Here is a 23,083-nt window from a genome sequence, read left to right as displayed (position 1 = left end):
GGCCTGAATAATAATTAACTCGATTGTGACTTCACGGAAGATTGTTCACCTGTTGCAGCATCGCGCGAGTTCATTCGCAAATGTCGCCCGTACAAGTCCCGTCCGTGACCTTCCAGATGCCGCAAGCAGTCCGGTCGACTGGCGACCCAGCGCTTGCCGATTTGACCCCGGTCACGCTCTCACCGGCGGTCAGTCGCCTCCGTGTCACTCTTCTACCGCTACCACCACCACCACCACCATGGTTACCGTTCCTGTGAAATTCACTCATTTATTCCTCCACCTGCACGTTGAGGACTCGGTCTACCCAACCGTTTCATCTCACCCCCACCGTGTTCACTCGCCAACACCACCACCACCACCACACTCCAAGTCACTCACCAGCAAACTCACTCACCACAACTGAAGGTCACGATTCCAGATCACAATTCAGTTCAAGAATCTGTCAATTGTTGCTGTCTCGACTCCATCATTTATCGCGTTTCTGTCCCTTTTGTACAGTTTCGTCGGCAACATTATCCGAACCGCAAACATCGCAGTCCGTCCGCGCGTGACCATTCCCACGAACCGCAAAGCCAACAGCTCCCGCACGCGCGCGGTTTGACGCATGTATCGCGAGCGTAGGGATCGTCGATTTTCACAGACGAATTCAATGAGTCGTGACGTGCCTATAGCGCAAGATGCAACACTCACAAACAACACGTGGGCATACGGAATTGAGCGAGTGGCTGAATGAATGAATGGATGAGCGAGCGAGCGAGTGAATAAATGAGTGAATGAGTGCATTAATGAATTTATAGCAGGATGATTAAGTTAATTTAAGAACGGATGAGTGGCTTAGACGATTAATTAGTTCATTAATAAATGGACCACCGAATGAATTAACGCACCTCCGATTAGCACGATTGGCTGCGTATGGTGCAAAAGAGGTTCAACGTGTGCATGCCCTGTGACTGAGCATCGAATGTGTGGATCATGCTGAATAAAAGACACGTACTGGTAGAAGGAAGGGGAAGGCAGCCACTGGTGAATCACGTTTATGGTCAGGGTCAAGTTCAAGGTCACGGTTGGGGTAACAGCCAGTACAGGCAAGATGCACCTCCGGAACACCTGTGCACATGGGTACAAGCAGACACGCTTAGGCACATGACCACACAACAACAGCAACCACCGTCAACACAATAAGTGGAGGTGACATCACCACAGCACTTGTGCCGGGCTAGGTGCAGTGTGAGGCAATGTGAAGTGTCGATGGCTGGCTGGCAAGAATTTGCGGCACACAGACAGGTATTGTAGTATGGGTTCACTGACCGAGATGACCAACATGTGCACTATCTGTGCTCTCCACTGTGCCACCTCTCGTGTTTTAGTGACCCGGCAATCTGCTCGTTGTTGTGAGCATCGCTCCTCCACCTCCCATTGTTGCTGCAGGGGAATTGTCTCCAACTTCCCATTAGCATTCTTCATGAGTCTCTTCCACAGAGGCCAATCTTGACACCACTGGTACCGGTCATTGCCAAGTCCAATCAACTACAGATCCGTCCATCTCTTCTCTAGCCCATGCGGAGCCCATTTAGCCCCTTCCATTCGGCCAAACAAGAAAGCTGCTTGGGCATGCGGTGGCTGGGCATGTGGGCCACATGACCCAACCGACATAACCGCCACTACTGGAGCAAAGCTCACTGAAGGGACCATGTCCAGACGTTTCAAGGATCTGTGAGCTCTTCACACATTCCAGCCTGGTTAATCGTAGGCAGGCCAGCTCGAATGCTTCAAGCCGACACAGGCGTTCCTGTAAAGGGGATCCACATTTCGCAAGCATAGAGCAGAGAGGGCAAGATTGTGGCGGAGAAAACCGAGAGCGTCGTGTGGAACGACAGGCGAGGCAGCATTGCACAAGTCAATGACAAGATATCGACCGATTAGAAGCGAGGCCTCCGCAGCAGAGGTCGCAAACGGGTTTTGATTCCTCACCCGTACCGGGCCGCACCAGGGTCGCAAATGAGTGACAAACGGTTACTCACCAGTGACTCACGGCCTACCCGTACCCGTACCCGGCCGCACCAGGGTCGCAAACGGCTACCCGTACCCGTACCCGGCTGGGTACGGGTACCCGGCCGGGTACGGGTAGCCGGGTATTGGGTAGGGTACGGGTATCGGGTACCCGGTTGCGACCTCTGCTCCGCAGCCAAACCCTGAGCCGACCACGCGCACACTCGCCCGGGTACAGGAAACTCCTCCACCCTCTGCACAACCACTGCGATACCCATGGAGAGCCGAGCGGGTGGAGCGTTCGACGGCACAGAGAACCCAGGCAGGTGCAGAAAGTAGGCACGGGGCTCTTCGTGGCAACGCTCCAGGTTCTAGCAGCAGAGTATCCCAACTCCTTCTCGGTGTGAGCAGCGATCAGCAGGTCACTAGCACACTCACCCCACACGAAGACAACGATCCAGCAGCCTTGTGACTGCTGCAGAAGGCGCTGCTTTGGCGAGCACCTCGTAAGATCGGAAGACCACCTAAGGCGGTGTGAGAGCCAGCGCCACGCCCGGCCGTATTTGTCTCCCCGTGTCCTTTTTTTTTAGACACGCACGCCCACACTTAGTGACGTGTACACACAGATTGCAGGACGCGAGTACGTGCACAAGTGTCTGTGAAGGCTTTGCTCGTGGCCTGCGAATCCCCCATTCCATTTCAATCGGTCGCGGCAGGGGAAAACGACAGCCGCCGAGCCGGTAGAGTCACGCAACCGAGTTGCGAGCGACCGAACCGCCCGCACGTGAACATCCCCGCAAACCGGAGCCGTCCACGTACAAGTGGCCGGCAGTCGAGTTGCGCATCGTGCGGAAGTCGCTGTGCTGCGCAAGCCAACGTCGTCCTCAAACCCACCGCCCTCGCCCCCCCCCCACTCCTCTCCGCCCCCCCCACCAATATCCCAACTCAATCACCACCGATGAAATGCGCCTCCCGGCTGAGTTGAGAAACGATGAGCCCTCATGTAAAACTATTACTAAGGTAAGGCCCACTGAGCTACATGTAACTCTTTTTTCAGAAGTGGCATGGTCACAAATGATAGCTCAACTAAGTGGCGCATCATGTGGACATTTATCGCAGCCAAACACTCTAAATGCGTCACCCGGAGAAAAATCCACGCGACCACGGGGCGAGAGACACGCAAACTCGAAATACACAGCAGGCGTCAGTGTCGGAATTTAACCCACGACCTCCTGTATACCAGACGAGGTAGTTAACATCTCGCCACCGCGACGCGACGGTGCAGCGGATTCAAACTCGGCGGGGCCCGGCAACAGCTCGCCTTGTGATTGATGGCGACAGCCAAAAGTGGGCGTCTTGCAAATTTCTCGTAATCAAAATCTCACACCCACTCCTTACGTGACAAAGTAAAAAATTAAAGCGGCTTCACATCACGACAAACCCCCCCCACTCCCCCTCCGTCGCCAGCCCACCAGCTCGCCCCCCTTCCTCGACAGCGAAGGAGGCGTACGACTGACTTTCACTACCCTTGGGATAAAAATAATCTCACGACCGCACCTAGCCAACGGCCAAACAGCAGCCGCCCCGTAAAAATCGCCGTAAATCACCTGCCCATCCGCGCGCCACACGCGGGCAGTGACGCATCGACGTTCACCGCAAGTCCACGAAAGGCCGATCCTCTAGTTAAGGATTTATCTACTCACGGGAGTGAAATTAGCGGTCTCGTCGCTCGGGTGCGGCGCGTAAGCGTCACGCGCGGTTTTCTTTTTTGGTTTTGCGCGACGCGAACGGCGGCACGAACTGCCGGGCACCTCGGCGCTGTCTCGCCGCCGCGCGTGGTTGCGGCGAGCGAGAGTGCGGTTTACGAACCGCTCCGGCAAAACAAAAAAAACTGGTGACCGACGGGCAGCGGCGGCCGCGCCGCCCAGCGTGCGAGGAGGAGGTGGGGGAGTTGAGGTGGAATCGGCACCGTGCGAGATTGCGCATCTCCACCGGCAGATTCGTTTGTGTCGAAATGTTGTCATCATGATGGAGGGGGGTTTTAAAATGTGCCAGTAACTGTCGGTGGTGCCAACACATTCGGGGTCACGGTGTGCTAAAGGTGTCTGCTCTCAACGAAAAGTTGAGCTTTTTTGTGCGGTTGTAAAAATGAAACAATATCTATATCAACGTTCCCGTGAACGTGCCGCCGCGACCGTTCCCGCCTCGGCAGGGCGAGTCGCGGCGCCCGCCGCCCCCTTGCGGGACGACTCTCCCGGCTCCTCCTCACCTCGGCGAGTCCGGCGGGGGGCGAGCGCGGCCCCCTCCCCCCCCGCCCTCCCCGGCGGTCGTCCGGCGCTCCGTCCCCGTCCTCCCGTGGCACCTCCGTCCTGAGGAACGACAGCGCAACCCAGACGTCACCCCCAGACGTCACCCCCAGACGTGACCCCCAGATGTCACCCCCAGACGTCACCCTCCTCCTCCGCCGCGGTGCCTCCCGGCCTCCTGTCGGCCCGCGGGCGCCGACGGAGGGCATCGGTGCGGCGTCGAAACCACCGGCGCAGGGGTGGGGGGGGGGCTCCCGAACACCGAACCCCGAGGACGCAGGAGGGTCCCCGGAAAACGCGGCTGAGCCAACGGGCGCCGGTCCCGCGCGAGTCCGGGGCAAGCGCCAACTCGGGGCGTGGGGGACGTGGCGACGACGACGCCGCGATCTCAGGCGACGACGGTCGGCGCGAGATTCCCGGACGAAATCCCCCAGAACTAGAACCCCCCCCTCCCCCCCCCCTCAATGAAAACGCTCCGTCGAAATGATCGGCGGCGGAGGGTCGAACCCGGTTGCTGCCAAAGGCACGAATTGCAGCCACACTGCGGGTGACGTAGCAGCACAGCCACCTCCGCGCCCTTACGAGCGAAACACCATTCGCAACCCCTCTCACCCACCCCCTCCTGCACCGCTAGTGAGATTTCAGAGGCTACCCAAGGCACCAACAACAACCGTCTCCAAGGCCCGAACCCAACTCAAAGAGCGTCACCGTCACGTCCCGAGCAGATCAACACTACATCTTCGGAGGGATGTTCCGTGCCGCGACAACGGCGAGCGGACGCAGCAAATTACGAATCAAAGAGTTAAGGCGGCGGGGCACACGGGCCGCAGGCCGCGTCTCTCCTCTGCGCTGCCGAAAACCTCCGCGTGGTTTCGGTGGATCAGCCGAAAGTAGGACGGGCGCAGGTCAAGCGGGAATCTCAAAAAGCTCGGAGAGGCGGCGGCCAACAACCGCGCATCCCGCGGGCTACACCCGTGTTGTGGCCCGAGCGTTAAATCAGCGGCGGCGTTAATTTGCCAACGAAGCCGGCGAGCGAGCGAGCGAGCGGTGGCCGCGCCGCGTAAATCGCGCCAGAAACATGCGTCGCTACTTTGCTCCATCTTTAAAGATGGCGGCAGTGAAAAGCCACCCTTTCCCCGCCCGCCCTACGGCTCAACAATCCCCCCCCCCGCACACGCCCTGCCGAGAAAAAAAAATAGACAACGTAAAAAAAATCACATTTTGTGTCTCGAGCAGCCCTGCGCACATTCGCCTCGCCGCAAGGGAATTCTCGGCCGGCGCGCACGCGCCCGCCACGCAAACCATCCCCGGCACCCCTCGCACGAAACCTCGGATCGAGCGGCACACCAGCTACAGTTGAGTAGCAGCCTTAGGTGAGCTACCGCACTTAGGAGCGGGCGGGCGGGCTAGGGGGCTGGCCGGCGGGAGGCCCGGGGCACAACGACCGTGCAAGCGCCCCCCCCCCCCCGACCGAGCGCCGTGGAATCGGCACAGCGCTCGCCCCCCGCGTCCGCCGTAAGTTACGGGACGCTTCGTGAAAGTGGCCAACGAAGCGAGCCCGACAATGGGGGGGGCGCGATTAAACAATCCGGAGTGGGGGGGGGGGTGTTCCAGCCCGTGGGATATTTATTACCCTCGCCGTTCCGTGCCGCGTCGAACAAAACTTCCATCCAACTGATCGCGGGGGGCGCCTGCGAAATTTTTCTCCTCGCCCGTCGCAAGATTTACAGGTCGGGCTGCTTGGAGCCAAACGATCTTCGTCAGTGACGGAATGCGGCCCCCCGCCGCCCCCCCCACATCCCCGAGGTGTTTTCATTAACCCTTTAACCATTTCGATCGATCGCACGGTTGTTTTCGACCGCGGCAACGAAAACCGAGGGAACAAAACACGAGGAGCGAGGGGACAAAAGGGACTTCGCGTTTCGCGAGGACGCGTCGAAGTAAATCGGCGACGAGGGCGGCGGCGGCGGCACGCGAACGTGAGTGGCGGCGCGAAACAAAGACGATCATCAAGACGGCCGGCGGACGGGGAGAGAGAGAAGTAAAAAAAACGAGAAGTTGGCTCTGACGAGGACACGGGGCAGACGAGGAAGACGAGTCTTTGTGCTGCGTGCGTGCGGAGACAGAAGGCCGTCTGGCGACGCGCGGCTATGTCCACTGCATGCTAATAGCCCGCGCTGGGCACGCAGTGCCGGCACAGCTACGAGCAGACGAGCCGCGCTCCGGCGAGGAAAGGCCTCGGCGTGCCGACCGAGTCGATCGGCACGTCGGCCACCCCGCCGGCGCGAGCGACGCGTGCGCCGTCCAGCCGGCCGGCTCGCCAAGCCAGCCCCCCGCTAGCGAACCCGGCCCTCCGGGTAGCCGGCTAGCCTCGCCTAGCTAGCCGGCTAGGCAGCGCGCAGGCCGGCACCACCCACTGGCCAACCTGCCTTGCCAACCTGCCTTGCCTGCCTGCGCACGCCTGCCGGGGCACGCCTGCCGGCACGCCTGCCGGCACGCCTGCCGGCACGTGAATAATTCAGTGGGCTAAACGAGAGGCCTGCGGGAGTCGACAGGGCCCGAAGGCAGAGGGGGGGGGGGGGCCCGGGGGGATGGGGGGGGGGGTAGCACCTCCCTGCCGCGGCCCGGGAGCGGGCACAGGCCGGGCGAGCGGGTGACCGAAGAGGGAAAGGAGAGACGGAGCGCCAACGAGAAAGTGCCGTCGCCGCCGCCGCCGCCGCACGGCGCACGGCCGTCCCCCCTCAGCCCCCGCCCCGGCCGCGGCATTCCGACGCGCGTACAGTGACAGCGCGCGCCAGGGCAGGCTCCGGCGGCGGCGGCTCAGCCGCCCGCTTGCTCATTCGCGCACACGTGCTACCGCCATCGCCGCCTATTCCTTCTCGACCGCGCGCCCGCACGCTAGCGTCGCGATCGTGTGCGTCGCCGCGATTTCGCATTTTTATCCGAATAGAGTTTTTTTTTGTTACACGTGAAATTGTTATCTCGCTTTTTTTTTATACGCACGTAAAAAAAAATTCCACGATTCCCTTTCACACGGACCCGCTGCACCCCCTCTCTCTCTCTACCCCCCTCTTGCTCTCTCCCTCCCTCCCTCCCTCTCTCCCCCCTCATTCTCCCACTTTCCTTTGTATATGCGCGAACTTGGCACTGTGCCCAGAGTCGCTCCAAGGGATGAAAAGAAACGCGCATTTTGCTCGCCTCCACCACTCGGCTTTGCCCTGCCCTTCCCCGGAGCCGGGACCATCGCGGGATACTTTCTCTCCCACACGCCGCACAATTGGGGCACAGCAGTTTTCTGTTTTAAGCCGGGACGGTGTCGGCCGCCACTGCCTCCACTAAGAGGAGGAGCGGCGGCCCGCACAGCCTCGGACGGTGGACACGAAGGGGGCGCGCGGGAGGGGGGAAGAGGGGGGGGGAGTGGTGTGGGGAGGGGGTGGGGGCATGATTTTTATTTAATAAAAAAGAGCTATGTCAGCAGGCGCGGCAAGGGGAAAATTGGCCGAAAGTCAACAATCTGAGACGATACAAAGGGCGTGAGCAAAGCGCAGCCCGGGATCTTTTTCCTCGTTCATTTTTCATGCCGTCTTTCTCGCCCGCCTGCCCGCTCGCCAGCACTCGCTCGTCCGCCCGATCGCCCGCCCGCCCGCTCCGTCTCTCTCCCCGGCATTCACCGCGGGACTGGTCGACGCGCGTCGCAGAGCGAGCGACGAAACACCAACGACCGGCGGAGAGAAGCAATCCCCCGAGCGCAAGAACCCGACAGAGCGGCTACTGACCGATCGCTTTGGCTGCGAAGAGGCTGCGGGTGGAGGAGTCCGGTTATTTTTATTTTGTGACGGGGGGGGTTGGCGGGGGGAGGTGGGTTTGTGCTCTCCTATATATCTTTCTATTATTTTAAATCACCTTAAGTAGAGAACGCCGAGATTTATTTTTATATCGCCCCCCCCCCCTCGATCCCGCACGAGACGTAGAAACCGTGGCCTCGCCTGGCCAAGACGTCGAGGCGAAAGGACGGGGTTCCTGCAAGAGCGGGAAACGTGCGCGATGACGACAGGTTCTGAGCATGCCCAGTCAGCCGTCCCTCCGCATGGCGCGCGTGTGCGCGTGCGCGCGCTCGATGCGGACGTACCCAAGTGCGCACGTACGTACGTAGGCACGTACGTAGGCACGTACGTAGGCACGTACGTAGGCACGTACGTAGGCACGCACGTAGGCACGCACGCGAGCCAGCGCTCCCGTCCGGGCCCTCGTCGCGAGGCTCTCTCGCTTTCTCGTTGGATGGCGCGCCCCCGCGACCGCTCCGCCGCCTCTTGCCAGCAGCGTGCGGCGCAAAGCCGAGCGCGGACCGCGAGACAAGAAGGCCGCCGCCGCAGTCGCCGCCATCGACACCGGCGCTCGGCCCCCCCGGACCCTCTCTCGCGAGCGACGGCACCGAACCGAACGCACCCGCCCCTCCACCACCCCCCCACGGCCTCCCTTCTCCCGCCCCCCAACCCCCCCCCCCACCTCGCAGATTCTCGATCTCGGTGCCAGCTTCGCTCGGGACCACGACTGCGAGCGATTGTGTGGTTCTGTGGGCGGGAGGGCAGGAGGGCGGGCGGGGAGGCACGCCGTGGACGGCTTCCCGACGCCGCTGCGGTCGGAACGAAAAAAGCGACCCAGGCGTGGGCTGCTGTGCCCCCGCCCTGCTCTCCCCGTCGGCAAGACTCGCTCGTACGACGACGGAGCCGTCGCTAGAACGCGGCGTTTGCCGCTTCTCGAGTTACAGTCGGGCACCCACGACTAAACGCGAGATTTAAAATAACCCCTCGAAGACGTCACTAATGTTTGACGCGGTGAGTTTTTCTACGCCTACTTTACTTTTATTTTTTTGCCTATTGGCACGCCGCTCGCCCTTGCCAGTGCTGGCAATAAATTGGCAATTGACGGGGCCCCGAAAGACACTTGGCCGAGATTCAAGTGCTGCCCTCAGCCGCCCCTGGCGGTCCTTCCGCTAGCTCGGGCGAGCATCTCCGCCACACCGCAAGCGGGGCTATATACCGACGCGCGACCGGGCCGCGACTTAACACGAACGCCGCTCCTGCGAAGGGGGAGAGCGCAACTTCCCCGAGGCCCGAGCGGCCACCGCTTTTAGATGCAACCGCGGGGACGATCGCCGGGGCCAAAGGGACGCCGTCTTCCTCCCGGAGACCTCGGTCCTCCGCGTCGGACTGCCTCGCCAAGGCCCGAGCGCGGCGCGCCAGCTCGCAGCAAACGCGGGCGCCACCGGGCTCGCGACGACGCTTTCCCCGCGCGCGCTAGCACGTTCCGCGGGGACGGCGGTGGAGGGCGGGGGGGGGGCGGGGGTGTGCGAGGGGGGGGGAGGGGGGGGTGAGGAAGGGAGAGATGTCGCGCAGGCGCGTGGGGGGGGGGGAGTGGGAGTTGGGGGGGTGGGGGGGGGCGGGGACGAGGGGGGGCGAGCGCGGGAAAAAAAAACCCCGCAGATGCACGTACGCCTATGATGTCGCCCGCCATTTTGCTGCTGCACCCTCGTGAACCAGGTGTGCGCGGGAAGCGTAAACGCAGAACGCGGGCACCGAGTGGCCGCGTGGCTTCCTGCGCGCGGCTTTAGGACCGCCGCCATCGCACGCGCTCGCCGCCGGCTTTTGCCGAGCGCCGTTTTGCAACGAGCCGTGGCTTTGAGGATGTCCGCGAGTCGACGACACCGATCGCTCGCCCGAACATGGACGGAACCCAAGCGCGTTTGTCCGTACCACCGCCGGCCTCTCCGCGCTCGTATTGTTTAAATTTTAAACGTGACGGCTTCCAAACTTTACACGAGCCAAGACCCGCCCCAATTATTAAGGGCCTCCTCGTTCGCTAACGCCGCTGCCGCTCATGGCTCTGCCCCATCGTGCTCCTCGTCACGGCCGAGGATTCTGATTTAATAAATAAATAAGTCTGCCGTGGCCTACGCCTGCCGCATCTGGCGAATCCGAGTTGAGCTCCGCCAAGAGCGTCGGGCTTAATTGCACGCGACGCGGTCGCCGCCGCTCTCGACGCCCCGACGACGTGGGACAGAAACCAGGGCCTTGCCTGCCCTGTAAGGCCCCTTTGCACACGGCCCCTGAGATAGGGCGCCACGTCCGACACCGACACGGTCGCGGAGTTCGGCCGGAGAAGCGGCGATCGGAGTTCTTTTTTGTGACGGATGGCCCCTTAAGGGGTTAAGTGAATCGGAGCCGTATGCTCATCCGTACGTCGTGTGCACACGGCTAAACTCGCAATCAACCGTGGTGGAGTGGATTACCAAAAAATATACAATGCAGATGTACAGTATGTGTGTGTGTGCGTTAACTGTGGGGAGCGGTGGTGCAGCGGTTAGCACGCTGTGCTACAAACCCGGCGATCCGAGTTCGATTCCCGCTCACGGCCAACACCGGTGACGATTATCAGAACCGGTCCTGGGCCTCCCCTAGGTCGACTCAGCCTCAAATGAGTACCTGGTGCGATGTGTCAACTTCGCCACTAGGGAGACAAAGGTGGCCGGGCGTGGTGTTGGCCACCCACCCCCTCGTGTGCCGTGCCGGCCTTCAAAGGTGCTCGCTAACAAGCACTTGCCCCAACAGTCTGTTCAGGCTATACTGGGGGATCTTTGTCTTTATTAACTGCAGAACGTGAACTCCCGCCAGAGTAAAGTGGAGTTTCCACCACTGGCTCTGAGCCACCTCAAGAGATGGGCACCCCCCAACAACGTTCGCACCGGCCACTCCCGCGGAATTTGCCAATTGGAAATGAATGCGGCCCCGCACGCGCTCTTTACACCATCAGCTGCTCCTCGCCCGCCGTGGGTCGGCAAAGCAAAGCACTCCGCTCACGTTGGGAAGCAATTCGAGACAGACCGCACGTGACGGCTGCGACGACGGCCTCATCCCCGCTCCGACCTGGACAATCGATAAACGGCGTCTCCAATGCCTCATTTGCACGTCTCGCCATTTACCTGTGTTTTGTTTTCATCTGGACCACTCCTCCCACCTCGCAATATCCCAAGTCAAACCACACAACAACGCAATGGCACAACTCGGCGGATATACACAGCGCGTGCCCATTGCCCGCGGGCACTCGGGCACCGGCCACAGGAACATGGAAATTCCAGCGCGTGCTCTTGGGCCACCAAATGAGAAGACGAGCACCGCCCAACGTCCGATCGCGTGCGACGTGTCTTGTTTTTTTGCCGTGGCGAACGCTGCCCGGCCGAGCGGGGCGATCGTCGCAAAGCTTTGTACGTCGGCGTCACCACCGTCTCAGAATTCCACTTGCGTTGGCGGCCGCCGCGTTATAATTCACCGCCGCTCCGCTCTTTGTTCAACGCGCGCCATGTCGAAGCAGCCCACGCCACCGCTGCCCCCCCCACCTGCTCCACCACCGCCGCCACCTCCTCCGCCGCCCCCATACAATCCCATGCAAATCTCACCTGACGCATTCGCCGCACGCCCACAGCGCGGTCATTCGCGCCGGCGATGGCAAGGTCGCGGAAGAATAAATATTGCGGAAGCGTTTGTGCTTTTACGGCCGGGCCGACTCTCAAGCAATCCGAGCGAGTGCGCCAAATTTGCCAACGTCAGAGACACGAGCCCGCGACCGACCGTTCCAGCGTAATCGGATTACACCACCGCCGGTAACTGCTATCCACTGCGAGAGCACTCGCATATGGAACTGTCGTTCGTAAGCAAGGAGATTTCAGTCACGTTGTTTTTGGGAATACCGCAATATACACGCGAGAAGAACTTTCGTTAAGAGTCGCTTCGCCAACTTTGCGCGACGTTCCATCGAACGGAAACGCGAACAGCGCACGAGCCGAAAGCCTCGCGTCGTCCCTGTTAAGAAACAACCGTTGGGTGATATTCACCTCCGTTGGGGTCACGAGCCAACGGTGGACATTCCACATTACTGAAGCAAGGGGATTTACATTTCATAAGTAAATGATTTGGCGATACTGCTGCATTGGCAGTGGCGCAAATAACAAGAAGAAAAAACACATTGATATCATCAATATCACTGCAGTTGCCTTAATAGAGGAAAAATGTGTCAAAGGTGACGTTTTAGGCAATGGCCGACCTTCATAGCACGTGCACAGGGAAGACCTGAGACAAGGTGGCGAGCGAGAGTTGGACACTGCACTTTAGACCACGAGGCCCCGATGAGAATTAACTTTAAAAAATGTTTGCCGATGCACTCTAAATAAGCAGGCTTCTTCAGCCATAGAAACAACAGGAACATACAAATGTTGCTTAACCAATCCGTGAGGAACTAAGCAGAAAGACTCACTTATTTCATTCATTGTTTTACCATAAATTTCGCGGAAACGTTGAGTTTCAGTTTTGACTGCCGTTCGACTGAATTGCGATTGTTCTGTCCGTTTAACAACGCCGGTCTATTTTGAGAGAAAGCGTTTTACGACCTCCGTAGATATTTCATTTCACGGTGCGGTCTCGTAAACAAAAAAGTCACCTGTAAGTTCTGCGTTGTGGTGAGATGTTAACTACCTCGCCTGGTATAAAGGAGGTTGCGGGTTCGATCCCGACCCTGACGCCTGCTGCTGTATATTTGGAGTGTGCGTGTCTCTCTCCCTGTGCTCACGTGGATTTTCTCCGGGTCCTCAAGTTTTTCCCTCCGCATTTAGAATCAACGTGTGTTTAAGAGAATTTGGCTGCTATAGATTTCCACAAAAGCCACTTTGTTCAGCTATCATTTGTTGCCAGGTCGCTGCTGAGAAAGACGTTCAGAGCTCAGTGGCTCTTACCTGGTAAAATAAAAGTTTATCGTTTAGTTTTAGTGGCGCGGCCGTGTCACGCACGCCACCACGCACGCGACTCGACTGCTTACCACACTGACCACCCAACACACACCCTCTGCTCTCAACCGGACACCAATTTTTGCCGAGAAGCCTAAATAATGGTCTCCTGTCCAAAAACTTGGTCTGTGAAGATTCAATACGGACCTTAATCGCGGTCAATTCGCAAACTTTTACGAAACTCGCAACGAACAAACCGAACAACGCGAGTCAAGGTGACGTGTCATTGAGAACATGTGATGTGATTATGAACTCATTCTTTCTTATACATTTCCCCAATCGTAATAAAAAATTGCAGCAATGCATGAACAGCACGAACAGCAACAAACATATTGCAGTGACGAATACATTCCCGGGAATTTGCGACGCCAACGACGAATAACGACATCACAAACGGGACGACACTTGCAAAACTACAATTCAACAACAGCGTATTCTTACCGTGCTGGAGTGGCATCAGAAACACACAAAACCGGAAGGCCCAAAGCCTAAGAACATTCGCTGCGAAGGCTCGCGCTGAGCTACACACGTGCTCAGCGGGGGGGCGGGGAGGGAGGGAGCGCGGCCATTTTTGTTTTTACCATTGCTGCTAACACGGCAGGGCACGATCAAACATTTACATTTTAAGCGATCCGAGCAACAACAACAAAAACTCCCCGTCATGAATAAAATTGGTCGCGAAACCCTACGCTTGAAATTAAAATGTTTCCATTGCGAAAATCAATCGACAAGAAGCGCCGCCGCCGACGACTTTGGCTCGGCGTCCCGTATAATCGGCTGCGCCCACTGACCTTTCCTCCTCGGTCGCCACCAACAGAGGCGGCAAGAGGGAGGCGCGGCGATCGCCAGGGTACCTGCGCGAGCGAACGCGCCCCCCGCGTCATCCGCTCGGATTCAATCGTTGCCGCCCCGTGGCCAAGCAAAATGCGAATTTTTACCACCGCAAAGTTTCAGCCAAAACAAATTAATTGTCCGCTCGACAACAATTCTCAAGAGGAAGCCGCCTCGGGAGGGAGGAGATCGGACGGTGCAGGACGATGCACGCTCGTGATTTGTCGTTCGCCAACAGATGCCTCCCGTTCGGCAATCGTAATTAAAGCCCAATTAGTCGGTCGCTGTGTTTGGCATCGCCGCCTGAAGCCGGAGGGAAATCCCAGAGCTGCTCCCGTCTGAAACGCGAGCTCGACAAGGCTCGCCGCGGTGAACGGGAGAAAGAAGTCGAGCGTTTGTTTCGTTAAAAATCTGCGTCCAACGCAATTCAATCGCCGTAACGATCAAACCGCAATCGCTCCCGGGTTTAGCCTTGCACAAGAAACACGCAGTCTCGATGGGCTCTCACCTGGTTTAACCAAGGGTAACCGGGGAGACCCAATGTTTCTGCAAGTTTAAAGGATCGAACGCACTGTGTCAAAATTATTGTGACGTACCGTGACCATAATTGCTACGATCGGTACAACAAACAGCAAAACGATGAAAACAAACGAGTAAATAGAAATACCCCCATCGTGATCACACGTTGTACCGTCGAGGAATGAACAGCAACACCACGGACACTTCTGACACACACGACCATTCGTATTTGCAAAACATTGCATCCAAACGCAAGTGCGCGTCACCCTCCCCTCTGCTGGACAGGCAGCCGACAGGGACACGAGCGATGGATTCGCTCGCGGCAAAGACCAAGTTCCACCGTAAAGCCTCGAAACAGACTGCTGTTGGGGACAAGTGCTGTTAGCGAGCGCCTATGAAGGCCGGCAAGGCACACACGAAGGGGTGGGTGGCCAGAACCACTGATGTTGACACACAACACCAGGTTGGCATTCAGGGTGAGCTGACCAAGCGGAGGCCCAAGATTTGACACTGTTATTTGGCCGCGAGTGGGACTCGAAGTCGGTGCGCCGGGTTCATCGCGCAGTGCGCTAACCGCTGCACCACCGCTCACGCGCACACAGACACGCACACGGAAACCGAGGCCTTTGCCTCCTCAACACACGCGAGAGACAGCCGAGCGAGACAACGCGCGTTGCGGTAACTGCGGAGTCTACTGACATCGGCCCGTGTGTATGTGCGCGTGTGTGCGTGAGAAGGACACTACTGGGCTGTTGGAGGCAGTCGCCCTCCAACAACGGAGGGCGGAGGAGAACAATGAGCGGAGCGCCGGGCGGATAAAATGCAGCAAAAGTTGGCACAGTACGGAGCACAGTGCATCTGCCAGTCATCTCAGTCGGTCAACCCGTGGCCCCTGGGTCTGTCCCGTGACCTCCTATCAGCGAGCCTTCAACACTTCACGTGGCCTCAAAGCGCACCCGGCCTGGCACAGGTGCCGTGGGGACGTCACCGTTACTTGGTGGCGAATGGCGGGCGTTGGCACTGGCGCGTGCGCGCGCGCCAATCAGGGGAGCGAGACCCTTAACATACGGCGCGATCCATTTACCGATACCCCACTGCAATGACAACGAGCGAAAGTCCCGATGGCGAATGCGGTGACCGCGCGACGCTCGTCAACGTGACCAAGCCGCTGCCCACCGCGGGAGGCGCGGACCGGACAGGGAGGCCCCCGACACACGACGGGCAGCCTCCCCGTGCCGTCGGGACAGATGACCGGCCGCGCAAGAGACAGGTGGTCGTATTTTGCCCGGCGGTCTTCCAAACACCCCGGCGTGAAACATTGAGGCTGCGACGCGTCTCCCCCCGTCGAGAAGCCAAGAGGGATGAGGGGGGGGGGTGAGAAACGAGTGGGGCGTCTATAAATGGATCGCCACGTAACCGCATTGACCAGGTCCGAGAGAACCGAGGGGAAATTCGTCGGGGCGGGGGGGGGGGCGGGGGGGGGGGGCGGGGGGGGGAGTGTGCGAGGTTCACGCGGGAACATGGCCGGTGAAAGTCGTACATCAAGCGTGCGAAGAGAAGACGCCGGACGACGTTTAAAAAGATTACTTTCTCTGCTCAACGTGGGCCTTACCTGACAGAAGTTTAAACGTGTGTGTCTATGCCATAATTAAATAAAAAACAACACTGTAGGTGTGCACGCACGTTGAGGGTATCGAGGCGAAATTGAACGCGCTTGCAAGTGCATCATCGCGACATGCACGCGCTTGCATCAGGGCGAGGTGTGTTGCAGCGATACGCCGCGGTGCGTACAGACGCGGCACCGAGCGTACGGCTCGCGTCGTACGCGGCGTGGCTTAGCCAAGTCACGCTCGGCGACATCGCGCCGAACGGGGCGACGTGCGAGCACGCCCCACGTGCACGGAGAACGTTGCACGGCGAGAAGCAGAATCGGGTATTTTTTTTACTTGCACGCTGTAGTAACGTGCACTTAAGAGCGCCGCCGGATTGCGCTGCTTGTTGAACGATATTTAAACCCCGCTGCGGCAGTGTTTAAAAGAAGAAAAAGAGACCTCGCAACGCAGCGTTAAAAGTATTCAATATTTAACTTTGCATGCTTGGCGAGGAAGTGACGACTACGTCGCGGCCACATCTCACCGATTGTAGAAAAGCGCGCGTTGAATTATTAGCGCGCGCCGAACGTCAACCAGTGGTTCTGCCCTTTAGGAGAGGCCCGCCTCTGCCATAGGAACGTGGAATTTCCACCACTGGCTCGCGGCTGTAAACGGGAGATGATGAGCTCCATCGTCTGAGCGCTCGCTCGGGAAGCAGGAAATCCCTTCTGACCGTTGTGTAGCCTGTACATCGTTACGTGCAACACCACTCGTATAGCCACTCAATATTCTGCTACTTTTTAAACGAACAGCTGAACCACCGCCGCCACCGACAATCGAGAGCTTTCACGGCATTACCCTTGCAGTGGCGTTCATCTATTTTCCCTCTCCATAAACAAACACCTGGGTGTTTATTCGTAAATGAATTACACTTCTTTAATGACAAACTGCGTAAAGTGAAATTAACCGTTAATTCGCGCGACGACAATCCACGAAATGCTCACGTGCGGCCTGCAATCGCCCTATCGATGTGCCGAGGATATAAACCGAACACGCTTCCCCCCCCCCACCCCCCCTCCAACGCCGGCAAGATTTCTCCGATTTACTGTCCTGGAACTGCATCCCAATGGTTCACGGTCTGGAACGTGCCCAACGAGCAAAAAAAAAAAACACACGAACGGGCCCCCCCCCCCGAATTTAAATCTGGGAGATGGCGGCGGCAACAAAACCCAACGGCACGAACGACGCCGCCATCCGGCAATCGTCAACGAGCCGAGCGAGGATTGGACGAACACCAAGACGGAGATCCCAAGACTATCGGTTTCCAACACCCCCCCACACACCCCCCCACCCACGCGCCAAAAGCTCTCGGGGTGTTTCGTCCCACAACCTTCAACAACCCAAGGTCATCCCCTCACTTCCAAAACATCGCCCGAGCATATCGCCCGTCCCTTCAACCGATCCTTTCCCGCGATGATGTCCTCCTCCGTCTGAACATCTCATAAACACGTTCTCTCCGATCGGAACAGCCACCGCCGCTAAACCTCCCACCGCCGCCCTCCACGATCTCAACGTCGCAGAGTTTGTGCTTGGCACCAAGTCACGCACGTGGCGTTGTCAAACCACCTCGCTCGCCAACGAAGACCTCTCACTGTTTCTCTACTCCAGCCATCAGCCCACCTCGGTCCTTCCTCGTGTAAACTCAACCATTCTCCCTGGCATCTCATCCGACAGTCGGCCAGGGGATTTATTTCAAGGCAGACCGTGCGCCCCGTGGTATCCACGCTACGCGAGGGCCGACCACGTGCCGATTGTGGAAGACGAGCAATCGTGTGGTCGACGTGGCCCGGTCTCTATGCTTACGGAGCAAATAAAAACGAACTAACAGGCGCTCGCAAACATCACGGCCTGCTAACGCGACATCGAAAAATCGATCCGAATTCCCATTCAACAGCAGCGACGTCACGTCTGGTGCGGCAACTCTCAGGGTGGACGCGTCGCCAATCGCGTCACATCAAAAGCTCCGTACGTAAACTTCGGAGGATGACGAATAACGTCGGCAAATCCGCACGAAAATCTCTCCGTAACATTTTGGCAAAACATCCGAGGAGACGGGACGATTCTAAAGCGAGCTGCGGGGACAGCTAACGAACGTGATCCAGCGACCGTTCGGGTGTGTACGATACGCGTGTGATCGTGGCGCGGGCATTTGTGTGGCGAGATGTTAACGACGTCGCCTGGTATACAGAAGGTCGTGGGTTCGATCCTGACCCTGACGCCTGCTGTATATTTGGAGTTTGCGTGTTCTCCCTGTGGTCGCGTGGATTTTTCTCTGGGGTCCTGAGGTTTTTTTCCCTCCACATTTAGAATCAACATGTGTTTCAAGAGTATTTAGCTGATATAATTTTCAACATAAGCCACTTCTTGGAGTGATCGCTTGTGGCCAGGTCGCATCTGAAAAACAGCTATACAGCTCAGTGGGCCTTACCTGGTAAAAAATAGTTGAGCTTTAGTTTTGCGCAATACCAGCAAAACACAATTATGCACAAATGCACGCCCGTCTCCACACCCTTCGACCAACGATCTACAATTTTGCGACGCCATTCCACATCGCCGCCGCACGTGTGCCGACCTCGCCGCTCCGTCTCCACCGCGGCCGTGCTCTCGTGCGTGTTCTCTCCCTGGGCTGCCGTTCCATCACTGGTGTCGCCCATCATCCCCTCGTATGGAACATGTCCTCTCCAAACCCCCGCGCTCTTTTCCCAACGGTCAACGCGACGTCTCCCAAGCTGCACGTGTGCCCTGACCCACGCGGCGTTCCTCTCCCCGTCTCTCGTCCTAATTCCAAGCTTGCGTCTACCCCACGCTTCTCTGTGCACTTTCCAGCTTTTGTCTATATGCCAATACGATCATACAAATAAATACACAGACACTGTGTATACCAAGACAAAGATCCCCCCCCCCCCCCCCGTGTCGCCTTAACAGACTGTTGGGGCAAGTGCTGTTAGCGAGCACCGATGAAGGCCAGAACGGCACACGAGGGGGTGGCTGGCCAACACCACGCCCGGCCGCCTTTGTCTCCCTAGTGGCGATGTTCACACACAGGAACTTATTTGAGACTGAGTCGACCTAAGGAAGCTCCAGTCGTCACTGGTGTTGGCCGTGAGAGTGTGCAGCGCGTGCTAACCACTACACTACCGCTCCCTCATACAATCACATACATACACACGTCCACATAGAAATACAATCGTACAAATATGCACACAGACACATACAAACACATGCATGTATGCATGCAAATATCGAAACAAATACAGATACGTAGGGGTACATAGCCAGCCAAACATGCATGCGTACACATTTATGTATGCGTACATGCACAGAGATGGTCAAAATGACAGAGATAGAGTGCATTACGAAACTCGCATGCGGATTATTTTGAACCCAATGTCTGAGCAGTGAAAAGATGGACGTTGCAAGTCGAATATTCAAGTGAACTAGCCAGCGAGTCTGTGTCCACTTACAAGATAACAACCGTCTCTGGCCCTGGGCTGATCCTCTAGCGACGCAACCGCATCAAACCGTCCCGGAGGAGAAATACTTGAACAAGGTTACTCTGTAGGCAACGGGGAGCTTCATCGAGGTGAGAAACGGAAAAGAGGCCGCGATCGCGAAGCATCGGCTCGCGTTCGTGAAGACGGCGGTAACATTCATTTTCATCGCGAGATCCTGCGGCCGCCACTGTGGCGATGCGATTAAATTTAAAGTGCATCGTCTCGCTCTCACACGGCACGGAGCGGGGTACGTGTGCCGTGCCGTGCAAACACACGGCGCGTATCGGTTTGTACACAACCACTTGGCGCGATCCCAACACGGCCAGAGCGAGCGAGCGAGCGAGACAGCTCCCGCTCGCGAGGTCCCGTGCGCAAACCCGGCGCCGCCCTCGCCAACGGGACGACCGGCGCCATTTTACATCTCGCTCGTTGGCACACAATGGCGAAAACTCCGCCGCCGCCTTCGCCGCCGCCGCCACCACGATCGCTGGCACAACTTCCAAAAAAGTTGCCTTGCCCGGTCCGGTCGCAGATCCCGCACCCCATGGCGATGCCCGAGGGAGCACGCGGGGGTGGCAGCCGAGCGGAGCGCGGGGCGCCCCGTGAATTGGGTCAAACCCCGACGGCGCTGGGGCCGCCTTAACCTGCTGCTCCGTCGCGTCGCACACAGAGGGAGGCGGTTTTTGTCGCCGGGGCGGCGAGGATCGACGCTCGCTCGCTGAAAAATCGGCCACAAAATTTCTTCCGTGTCGCCAACAGCACAGGAGGCCGCCGCCATACTGGGCTGGGCGGCGGAGGGGCGCCGCGGGGTGCCACGAACACAGCGACGGATTTTTTTTTACGTTAAAAGTTCACGACAGCCGGGCACCCCCCCCCCGATGCGAGGTGCTCCGTCCGGTGCGCGCCATGGGAGGACACGGGGGGGGGGGGGGGGCGAGCGCGTCAAATTGTCGGAAGGGGACGGAAACATTCGGACGTTACCTTTGCCTCTTGCCGAAGCATCGCACCGCAGGGTTTTGTTTGCTAGGCCACAGGCTCTCTTGCAAGTCTGCGGCCCGAGTCGGCAGAACGCGGAGGTTAAAGACTCGGCACGCGGCGCTCGGGCCCCAGAAAATGCACGGATAACCGGCGAGCGCGAAAGAAGGAAAAAAAATACCCCAAAAATTAAAAAGTAATCAGAGCACAGAAGAGGGAGTGTGTGTCTGATTGCGTGGTCTCGCTTGCACTTACAGTTACAGTGCGGCTGGCTCCCGAGACCCGCGGGTGAACATGGCGCCTCGAAGGTTTTCTCTGCCAAAACGTTTCCTCCCAGCGCAGCGCGGGCGGGAGCGAGCGAGCGAGCGAACGAGCGAACGAGCGAGGGAGAGAGAGAAGCCCAGACGGCGACGTAAGCCAAAATATAACGTCCGTGCTCCGGCACGCGTGGCAACGCTGAAAAACTACTAACTTTTAACCAGAGTCTCCCGCGAGCACGGATCCCCCCCCCACCCCCCCACGGAATTCGCGAGCCCTACTCGGCAGCAAACATTGCATCACTGGGGCTACTAACGTCCACAAACGTGTGGCCGAAATTCAAAATTTCAAATCACGCGGACTGTGCCAAACACGGCTTCACCGTACACGGTCACCTCCCCTCTTAATTAGGGGTCTCTCCCCCGCAGGCGAAGGGCACCGCCGCGCCTCCCCTCGCCGCAAGCGAAGTGCTCGCAAAAATAAACAGAACCGAGTCACGGGCAACAGGAATTAACGATATACAAATTCGTTTAGGTGTCCACTTACTGCGTGCATGATTTAGCCCGTAGCGATGCAAGGCATCGTTAAGTATGACATGAATAAGTGGCTGCACATTTTCGCCGGCGAAAACACCGCGCGCGGAATGCCTACACAATTATCGGCTCACGTGCGTGCGCTGTGCGCGCGTGAATGCGGGAGCGACGAGATGCCACATGGCGTGCGGCGGGCAAGAGGAGGCTCGGTTCGGCTTCCAGGCACGGCCTGGACGGGACGTACCACCCCATTCGCCCCACCGCCATCCATCCCCACCCCACTGCACGCACGCACGTTCTCTCGCCCGCTCACCCGCACACGCACGTTCACCCACGCGTCCTCCCGCTCGCTCTCTCGCTCACCCTCTCTCCCGGCAAGACGTCCGCAGAGACGTGCAAGCCTACGTCGCGCTCGCCCCAACTCAACATCCGCCATGTTTGCTCACGAACGAGCGGTTGGCACGGGAGCGCTCGCGCCAATTCCGACCTCCTCGTCCCCGACGACTACGCGGGGGGGGGGGGGACACACCGACTGGGCCGCTGGTGGCGCTGGTGGCATGCCTGCGTGACTGCGTGCGGGATGGCACCGGGCAAGGCCAGCTGCCACCCTCTCCCTTACGCTTCTGTGTCATCAACTGGGTGCTGGCACACGCACGTGTGTGTGCGCGTGTGTGCAGGCCGTCCGACATAAAAAAAAATCTATGCACGCAACCCTACGTCACCCACTTCCCGCTCGCAGCGGGCACACACAACACATGCACGCACACACACATGCACACACACACATGCAGGGACGCTCGCTCATACACACGCCTGCGTATACGTACATGCATAGGGACGAGTGAGCACGTGCGCACACGCAGTCGCCAAACTAGAAGACTCGCATATCTCCACACTCGCTCACAGACGCGCAAACACGCGCACGCGTAAAGACAAGCAAGCATACGCGCACACACACACACTCGCCAAACATGCACCACACACACACACACACAGACGCGCACACATTCGACCAAACGCGCGCACGCGCACACAAACAGGCCGGCGAAAATCCGAAACCCTACCCTGCACGCCCCGGCGCTCCATCCTCGATCCCACCAGCATCACCGTGCACACTGTACTGTGCTCGCACTCAACTTGGCTCAAGGCCAAGTCTGCGAGCAGCACGCAGAGGGAGGGCCGACGGGAGGGAGGGAGGGCGAAGGGGTGGGAGGCTGAGCGGGGAGCACGATCGCCCGTGGGGGGGGGGGATGGGCGGCTTGGCGGGCAAGAGGGCGAGGGCTTGCGTCCCGGCTGGGAGTTGCGGAGAGGAGGAGGTGGGGGGGGAGGCGAGTGGGGGGAGGGGGGTAGCGCCGCGAGATGCTGGATGGCACGTGGGGTCGAGAGTTACGCGGCGGGAGGAGCTGGGCGAGTGGGAGAGAGTGGGAGAGAGTGGGAGAGGGTCCTGGGGAAATGGGCTCACAAGTGAGAAGAGGTTGATGGCGATCGCGGCGGAGCGATGGAAGCGAAGGCGGTGATGGGAGTGGAACGGGAGCGATGGGAGCGATGGGAGCGATGGGGGCGATGGGGGCGATGGGGGCGATGGGGGCGATGAGGGCGATGGGGGCGATGGGGGCGATGCGGGCGATGGGGGCGATGGGGGCGATGGGGGCGATGGGGGCGATGGGGCGATGGGGCGATGGGGGCGATGGGG

At 58.8% G+C, this 23,083-nt stretch overlaps 1 long non-coding RNA gene across 2 annotated transcripts; it reads right to left on the bottom strand.

The window, feature by feature from the left end:
- Positions 1-442: 442 nt before the first annotated feature.
- On the bottom strand, positions 443-22,531 carry LOC144731281 (uncharacterized). Of its 2 annotated transcripts, none has more exons than XR_013587934.1 (3): positions 22,455-22,531; positions 4,259-4,358; positions 443-1,107 (listed from the first exon to the last, which is right to left on the bottom strand). It is a non-coding gene; the product is annotated as an uncharacterized LOC144731281 (long non-coding RNA). The 2 variants fall into 2 exon arrangements; XR_013587933.1 differs by lacking the exon at positions 22,455-22,531 and adding an exon at positions 20,855-21,083.
- Between the last annotated feature and the right edge of the window lie 552 nt (positions 22,532-23,083).

This window comes from Lampetra planeri, chromosome 38 (assembly GCF_965212315.1).
Source record: "Lampetra planeri chromosome 38, kcLamPlan1.2.h2, whole genome shotgun sequence".
NCBI lineage: Eukaryota > Metazoa > Chordata > Hyperoartia > Petromyzontiformes > Petromyzontidae > Lampetra > Lampetra planeri.
This window is presented reverse-complemented; position numbering and strand designations above follow the sequence as displayed.